This window comes from Bos indicus x Bos taurus, chromosome X (assembly GCF_003369695.1).
Source record: "Bos indicus x Bos taurus breed Angus x Brahman F1 hybrid chromosome X, Bos_hybrid_MaternalHap_v2.0, whole genome shotgun sequence".
NCBI lineage: Eukaryota > Metazoa > Chordata > Mammalia > Artiodactyla > Bovidae > Bos > Bos indicus x Bos taurus.
In genome coordinates this window covers 119405499-119415183 of record NC_040105.1, presented here as the reverse complement: position 1 = coordinate 119415183, position 9685 = coordinate 119405499, and positions in this window count along the sequence as shown.

Genomic DNA, 9685 nt, shown 5'->3' with positions numbered 1-9685 from the left:
CCCAGCATTTCCCATGATGTAATCTGCATAGAAATTAAATAAACAGGGAGGCAATATACAGCCTTGACATACTCCTTTCCCAATTTGGAACCTGTCCATTGTTCCATGTCTGGTTCTAACTGTTGCTTTTTGACCTGCATACTGGTTTCTCAGGAGGCATGTAAGGTGGTCTGATATTTCTAACCCTTTAAGAATTTTCCACAGTTTGTTGTGATCCCAGATAACCATGATGGTGTGATCACTCATCTAGAGCCAGACATTTTGGAAGGCAAAGTCAAGTGGGTCTTAGAAGCTAGTGGAGGTAATGGGATTCCAGGTGTGCCATTTAAAAACCAAAAAGATGATGCTCTGAAAATGCTGCACTCAATATGGCAGCAAATTTGGAAAACTCAGCAGTGGCCACAGGACTGGTAAAAGTCAGTCTTCATTCCAATCCCGAAGAAACGCATTGCCAAAGAATGTTCAAACTACCACACAATTGCACTCATCTCACATGCTAGAAAAGTAATGCTCAAAATTCTCCAAGCCAGGCTTCAACAGTACATGAAACATGAATTTCCAGATGTTCAAGCTGGATTTAGGAAAGGCAGAGGAACCAGAGATCAAATTGCAAACATATGTTTGATCATCAAAAAAGCAAGAGAGTTCCAGAAAAACATCTACGTCTGTTTTATTGACTACACCAAAGCCTTTGACTGTGTGGATCACAACAAACTGTGGAAAATTCTTCTAGAGATGGGAATATCAGAATACCTTATCTGCCTCCTGAGAAATCTGTATGCAGCTCAATAAGCAACATTTAGAACTGTACATGGAACAACAGACTGGTTCCAAATCAGGAAACAAGTACGTCAAGGCTGTATAATGTCATCCTGCTTATTTAACTTATATATGGAGTACATCTTGGAAGTGCTGGGCTGGAATCAAGATTGCTGGGTAAATATCAATAACCTCACATATGGAGATGATACCACCCTTATGCCAGAAAATGAAGAAGAACTAAAGAGCCTCTTGATTAAAGTGAAAGAGGGGACTGAAAAAGTTGGCTTAAAACCCAACATCAGAAAACTAAGTTCATGGCATCCGGTCCCATCACTTCATGGCAAATAGATGGGGAAACAATGGAAACAGTGAGAGACTTTATTTTTTGGACTCCAAAATCACTGCAAATGGTGATTGCAGCCATGAAATTCAAAGACTCTTGCTCCCTGGAAGAAGAGCTATTACCAACCTAGACAGCATATTAAAAAGCAGAGACATTACTTTGCCAACAAAGGTCCATCTAGTCAAAGCTATGGTTTTTCTAGTAGTCATGTATGGCTGTGAGAGTTGGACCATAAAAAATGTTGAGCATCAAAGAACTGATGCCTTTGAACCGTGGTGTTGAAGAAGACTCTTGAGAGCCACTTGCACTGCAAGGAGACGAATCCAGTCAATCCTAAAGAAAATCAGTCCTGAATTTTCATTGGAAGGACTGATGCTGAATCTGAAACTCCAATACATTGGTCACCTGATGCAAAGAACGGACTCATTGGAAAGGACCTGGATGCTGGGAAAACTTGAAGGCAGGAGGAAAAGGGGACAACAGAGGATGAGATGGTTGGAAGGCATCACCACCTCAATGGACATGAGTTTAAGCAAGCTCCAGGAGTTGGTCATGCTGCAGGAATGACAAGGAAGCCTGTCATGCTGCAGTCCATGGGGTCACAAGGAGTCAGACACAACTGAGAGACTGAACTGGACTGAACTGTTGTGATCCACACAAAGTCTTTAGTGTAATCAATGCCTCTATGAAGCAGATATTTTTTCTGAAATTCTCTTGCTTTTTCTATGATGTAATGGATGTTGGCAATTTGATCTCTGTTTCCTCTGCCTTCTCTAAATCCCGATTGAACATGTGGAAATTCTCAGTTCATGTACTGTTGAAGCCTGGCTTGGAGAATTTTGAGCATTAGTTTGTTAGCATGTGAGAAGAGTGCTATTGTGAAGTAGTTTGAATATTCTTTGTCATTGCAAAACAGTTATTATAAAATATAGAAGCCACAGTTATTATTAAAAAAATTCACACAGACTAGAAGTTTAATATATAAAAAGTAAAAGTTCCCAATCCTAATCACCTGAATCCCATGTTTCCTGTATAGTCATGTTAAGCTTTCTTGGTTTCCTTCCAGAACAAAAATGTAAGTAGGTATGTACACAAACATTCATGTTTTCCTTTCATTATATACATAACATGTACATATTGCCTCATATGTGCCTTTTGCCCTAATATATTCATTTTCTTTTTCTCTTCCACCCTGTTCTTTTCCTGAGACTGAAATGCATGGATTACATCACACTTGGTCTCTTGCCCTCTGGCTTTCAACTGGGTTCTGCCAATGGGAGGCTCTTGCAGAAGGTTAGGAAGGAGGAAGGCAAGTTATGTAGAATAGGTATCTTTCTGCTCCCACCTCACAGGGGTGCTTCATGCTTGCTGTGTCTTTCCACTGAAGAAAATTCTCCTCTCAAAACAATGTGCTTCACATGGTTCACTCTCCTCCCCATTTCTGCTAAATTTTTCCTTTTCTCATCACTGTGGCCCTGGGAGTGGAACCAGCTCTACTGCCAGGAGATGCAGGCTCCCACACTACTCCTTATGGCTACCCTATGACCCACCCACATCTTTGTAATTAACTGCTTTATAAATAAACCTTCTTCACATTACCCTAATTTTGGTGGATCATCAATTTCCTGCTGGGATCTGATTGATATAGGTACCATGCTCTATATAGTGTAGTGTCCTTGATTTTTCCACTTGCTTCATTTTACTGATTCTGTGATGCACATTTTTCACATTTTAACATCCTTGTAATTGGGATGCATTTTACAATTAATGTTGCATCACAGCTTAACTGGGTGTTTTTACTTTCTTAGTGGTACATAAACTAGCAGTGCCTCTCAGAATTGATGAAACACAGTAACATATCTTGGAACTGTGCATATAAATAAAAAGAGGTACAATACAGAACATTTGGAGAAGAAAAATAGTTGTGGGGGGCTTTTGAGAGATGAGGATAACGGCATATTCAAGCTCAGACACCTGGGAGAATAGTGGTGTAATTGACACAGCCCTGTCAATTCTTTAAAGCCCAGAGCAGGGATACCTCGTGCATAGAAGGTTTATAAAAGTCTACAGGGTACTTGGAGGGAAAGCATGAAGGCTTAGATTAGAGGACATCACCATGGAGCTAGATGAACTTTTGAGAAAAAGCCAGAGTCTTTAGTGTGAACTTGTCTTAATCAGTTCAAGCTGCCACAACAAATACAACAGACTTTAAAAACAGACATTTATTTTCTCCCACTTCTGGAGGCCAGAAGTCTAATAAGATCAGGTGCTAGCAAGAGCTGGTCTTGGTGAGGGATGTCTTCCTGGGTTACAGATGGCTACCTTCTCGCTATGCTCCCACGGCCTTTCCTTGGTGTGTGCACACGGAGAGAGGGAGAGAGACAGAGATCTACAGAGCCACCCTTTCTGTCAGGTTAGACCCCCATCCTTATGATCTCATCTAAACCGAATCACCTCTCAAAGATCCGTCTCCAAATACCATTACTTGGGGGGCTAGGACCTCAAATATATGAAATTTAGGGGGACATAGTTCTGTTCATACATTCTGTCCCTGTCCCCAGAAATTCATTTTCTTCTCACATCCAACAGCCTAAAAAGTCTTAATTCATTCTAGCATCAACTCTAACATCTGAAATTCAAAGTCTCATCTAAACATCATCTAAATTGGGTACGAGTGACATTCAAGGTAAAATTCATCCTGAGACAAAATCCCTCCTATTTGTGTACCTGTGAAATAAGACAAGTTATGTGCTTGCAAAATACAGTATTAGGACAGGTATACAATACACATTCGCATTATGAAAATGAAGAAATTGAAGGAAAAATGTGTCAGGTCTAAAACCTAGGGAGACAAATACCATGACATCCAAAATCTTGAGAATAATCTTCTTGGCTCAGTGTCCCATCTTCCAATCCCACTGTGGTGGCAGCATTGCCCCCATAGCTCTAAGTGGGAATCTCTGCCCCGACAGTTCTGCTGCACTGGAGTCCTATTGAGTGTTCCAGCCCCTAGGCTTGCTCCAGATCTTTTAAGTGAAAACATTTTGCCACAGCTGCAATATGTATAGCTTTCTCAATTACCAAATAATCTGGAAAGTAGATAACATCAGTCAATTTATAATTCTTATACTATTTCCTATCTTCACACTGGTAGGCAGAAACAAGAATATATGGAATCAGAAATTAAGAAAAGGAAAAAAAAAGGTGGATCAAGAGTCAGCAATGAGGAAGAGCCAGTGATCTGCTGATCACTTTGCCTAGTACTTCAGAGGTGATTTTATATGTTGACATTTGGTGTCTTACCAACATGATTGTGAAAAATCAGCATAAGTAATTGTTGTTATTCAATCCTGGCCAACCACTTTATTCCCTGTTATCCTTTTATCCATATAATTTTCAGTTCAACAAGGATATTCTGACCAGGAGTTTTTGTGCCAAGTAAGTCTAAACTTTTTCAATACAGTGAAGAGTAAAACAGGGGCTATCCTCATGAAGCTCAGACACAAGCCGAGGGTAAGGACACATAAACAAGGCAATTATAATAAAGTGTCATTTTTACAAGATGGGAAATGACTTGGGTGCTATGGGAACATTGAGAGGCAGCCACCTCAGAGTGAAAGTACTGGAATGCCAGATGTTGGGGTGACTCAATCAAGGAAGGAGTGGAGTGTTCTAGAAGAGGAAACTGTGTGTGCACAGGTTTTGAGTTAACAAAAAGAACGTGGCATGCTTGAGAAAATTAGATACTTGACTTCTAAATCAATCAATCAATGTTAACCTTGGTATAGAACAGTGATTGTCAACTGGGAGTAATCTCCCCCTTTTCTTCTCCAGGGACACTGGACACCATCTGTAGACATCTTTGATTACTACAAATGGGTGATAGGTGCTCCAGGCATCTAGTGAGTAGAGGCTACGGATGCTGTTGAACACCCTACAATGTGCTGGACTGTCCCCAAAACAAAGAATTATCTGACCCAAAACGCCAACAGTACAAGACTGAGAAACCCTGAGCTAGATTCTACTGTACTCCAATAGTTTTCTTTTTTTACAAGTTTAAGTAATTATGTTATTAATACTAGAATACTTTTATGGCTATCTGCTCTGATACACTGAAACTCCATGAGGTCCCAGACTATGTCCTGTTCATTCATTCACATCCTGAATACGTAACATAATTTTTAGCACATAGTATGTATTCAATAGGCATTGATTGACTAGTTTAAAACGTGACTGATAACTGAGCAGGGATATGTGTGCTCATTCATTCAGTCGTGTCTGACTCTTTGCAGACCCATGTAGCCCACCAGGCTCCTTTGTCCATGGGATTCTCCAGGCAAGAAAACTAGAGAGGGTTGCCTTTTCCTCCTCCAGGGGATCTTCCTGACCCAGGGATTGAACCCACATCATTTGCATCTCCTGCATTGGCAGGCAGATTCTTTACTACTATAACACCTGGGAAGCCCAGAGATGAGTGTGTTGAAGTGAAATGAATTTTAAGGAGGTGCCAATCATGTTGGGTCATGCCTTAACCAATTTATCCAAAGGGTGGCTTGGAAAAGGGGCAACCTTTTCAGCAATATATTGTTAGGCATCTTCCCAGTCTTTGGTATGGAAAGTTGACATTTTCTCAAAGTTTCAAAATGTGAAAGTCACTCAATCGTGTCTGAATCTTTGTGACCCCATGGACTATACAGTTCTTGGAATTCTCCAGGCTTGAATGCTGGAGTGGGTAGCTGTTCCCTTCTCCAGGGAATCTTCCTAACCCAGGGATTGAAGCCAGGTCTCCCACATTGCAAGTGGATTCTTTACGAGCTGAGCCACAAGGGAAGCCCAAGAATACTGGAGTGGGTAGCCTATCCCTTCTCTAGCAGATCTTCCCAACCCAGGAATTGAACCAGGGTCTCCTGCATTACAGGTGGATTCCTTACCAACTGAGATATCAGGGAGGCCCAAGTGTTGCAAAGTCTTCTTAAAACTGATTTTGAAAGTGTTGCAAAGAACAATACAAAATCAGATTTGAGATGAGTTCACTAACTCCTGATTCTGAGCATATTTATCACCATAATCCCCTCCTATAACTGTAAAAGCACTTGTTTTCTGTATATGATTTCTGGACATGCCACTGCTGTTGTATCAAGGGGCTTAGAGTTTTTCATGGGGAGAATAGGCAGTAACATGATCAAACATTCATTTTAGAACATTACCTCTTGCAATAATGTTAAAATGGTTTGATGGAGTAAAGATTGAATACAAGAAGGACAGTTAGCAGATGGCACTAATTCAACAAGATATTGCAGAAGCTAAGACAAAAAGAGCTGAGAAGCGATGGATATAAATTTAGATCTATTTAAAAGGATTAGGAGGAGGCAAAAAAAAGAAGTAAAAAATGATCCCAGATTTTTGCCCTGGGAAACTGGGGGGATGTGACAGGAGAGAAAAATGAAAAGGAACAGATTTGAAGGTGAATATGATTTCTATTTTAAACATGTTGAGATTAGGTGTACATAAAACAGCGAAGAGTGGGACATGACATGGTGACTGAACAACAACAAAATATCTGAGTAGTGATGCCTGGTATCCTGTTGCCCCTGTTACTATGGAGTTCAGAGGCTGATCTGAGCTGGAAATACAACTTTGTAATTCATGAGAACATTGGTAATTTGAGCACTGGGAGTGTCTAAGACCACCCAGGAAGTACTGTGTATACTGGGACAAGAAGAGAGCATACAGGAAAACCCTGAGGTTCTGATATATAAATATTAAAGCAGTTGTTGTTGTTCAGTCCCTCAGTCATGTCCAACTCTGTGACCCCATGAATTGCAGCACGCCAGACTTCCCTGTCCTTCACCAACTCCCAAACATTGTTCAAATTCATGTCCATTGAGTCAGTGAAGCTATCTAACCATCTCATCCTCTGCTGCCTATTTCTTCTTTTGCCTTCAGTCTTTCCCAGCATCAAGGTCTTTTCCAATGAGTCAGCTTTTTGCAAAAGAGACCAAAAAAGACTTGGACCAGTCTGCAATGCACAAGGAAAACCAAGAGAGCGTGCTGTCACAAAATCCAAGCAAAGAAATTTTCAACACTAAGCCCACAGTCAAGTGTGCAAAGTAAGTACGGGCTGAGAAAAGAGTTGGGAATTCGCTGGTTACTGAAGAACAATTGAGAATATTTTCAGACAAATGATGAACCAGGCAGGAGTGGGTTGAGATATGAATAAGAAAAGGAAGTTGGAAAGGTACTCAAACTTTAAGAAGTTTCACTTTAATAAGTGAGGAGTAAGATAGGGCTAAGTTTGGAAAGAATCTGATGTTGAGAGGGGATTTTTTTTTAAGATGAAAAATACTTTTTAAAAGAGTGTCTAAATGGTAATAAAAGAAGCCAGGAGAGTCAGTGGAGCCAAAGCATTCAATGGAAGCCGATGGAAATGGGACTCTTCAAGCCAGAACTGGCAGAGACTGGGAAGCACAGTTTCATGCGAGAGTATCCGCAGCTGCCATTTCAAATGTCCTCCACATTCCTCCAACCTCTCGCTTTTATTACCTGCCCTTTCACTCTAGACAGATGGTGTTCTTTCCTATTTTACATGGGGGGAAATGGCTTTTCTAAACGTAACAGCTGGACCAGAAACCAGAAAGGAAAAGACCTGGCTACAAAATAATTTCAATGTTTGTGTAGAGGTGGTTGGTGTCATAGTTAAGTGCAAGGCAAACAGATTTGGTTAAGTGCAAGGCAAACAGACATCATGTGTCTGCCACTTACCAACTACAAGAGCTTGAGCAAATGACACAGCCTCGTATTTGTCATCTACAAAACTGAATTGTAGCACTGCCTACTTACCCCCTGGTGTCTTTTAAAGTCTTAAATTAGATAGCAAAGCATTTTGCACAGTGTCTGCTATGTAGTAAGCATGCAATCAAATGTTTGACAAATAAAAGATAAATGTGCTGTAGAAAAATGGGCAAAGTCCAATTTGCAGCAAATGGATGGACCTAGAGATTATTATACTGACCGAAGTAAGACAACTATCATATGATATCATTTTTATGTGGAATCTAAAATATGCTACAAATTAACTTACTTACCAAATAGATACAGATTCACATACATACAAAACATACGGCTACCAAAGGGGAAAGTGAGTGGATGAGGGATAAATTAGGAGTTTGCAATTTGCAGAAATATACCACTATATATAAAACTGATAAATAAGAACCTACTGTATAGCACAGGAAATGGTATTCAATATCCTATTATAAACCATAATGAAAAAGAATATAGGTGTATGTATAACTGGCTTCCCTGGTGGCTCAGTCGATAAAAAATCTGCCTGCAATGCAAGAGACTGCCTGCAGGGCATGAGATCCAGGTTCAATCCCTCGGAGGTGAAGATCCCCTGGAGAAGGGAATAGCTAACCACTCCAGTATTCCTGCATGGGAATTCCCATGGACAGAGGAGCCTGGTGGGTACAATCCATGGAGTCATGAGAGTTGGACACAACTTAACAACTAAACAACCACTAAATCACCACCACCACCACCACCAAGGGGAAGGGGTGAGGGAGCTCTCTGGGGTCACTTTGATGAGGGCACTAATCCCATTCATTTTGGGGCTTCCCTGGTGGCTCAGATGGTAAAGAATCTGCCTGCAATGCAGGAGGCCTGGATTCAAGCCCTGGGTTGGGAAGATCCCCTGGAGAAGGGAATGGAAACCCAGTCCAGTATTCTTGCCTGAGAACCCCATGGAAAGAGGAGCCTGGAGGGCTACAGTCCATGGGGTTGCAAAGAGTCAAACATGACTGAGCAACTAACACACACACATAACTGAATCATTCTGCTGTATAGCAGAAATTAATGCAACATTGATGCAAATATTAACTATGCTTAATTTTTAAAAAATGAGCAAAGCCTAAAGAGAAATTGCAATGGCCAATGTGTTTAGGAAAATTTGTCTAACTGATAATCTGAGCGACTTTCACCTTCACTTCAACTGATAATCAAATAAATGCTTAGGAAAATATCCACGAGAGGTTTTCCCCCTGAGATGGAAAGTTTCAAAAATAATGCTAATAGCTAGCAAGGGTATGAGAAATAAATACAGTCATATACTCACTTTTCACTGGAACAAAAACAGAACATACCTAAATTGATATGACATTATCTGAAGGTCAAACTAATATAATTCCAAAGTCCTTAGTTGAGGCCCTTTGACCCACAAACTCCTCTTCAAGGACTTTATCCTAAGAAAAAGCATCTCGTAACCACATAATTGCATACAGATTCATGAAAATTCTATTTATCATGTTGTCCATGATACTGGAAAAAATCCAACCAATTTAATATCCTTCAATGGCAGACTGTTTAAATAAACCATCGTATATCCTTCTATGGAATACTGTAGAACCATTATAAATGATGATGCAATGCAAGCATTGAAATGTATTTGGTATATTGAAATTTTTAAAAAGCAGGTTACTAAAGTATATGTGTATATTATATTAGAATTTCCTATGAAAGTAAAAACACATTAGTGAGTGTATTTAAATATTTTGTTAAAGGTCTGCAAGAACCCAAAAGTTA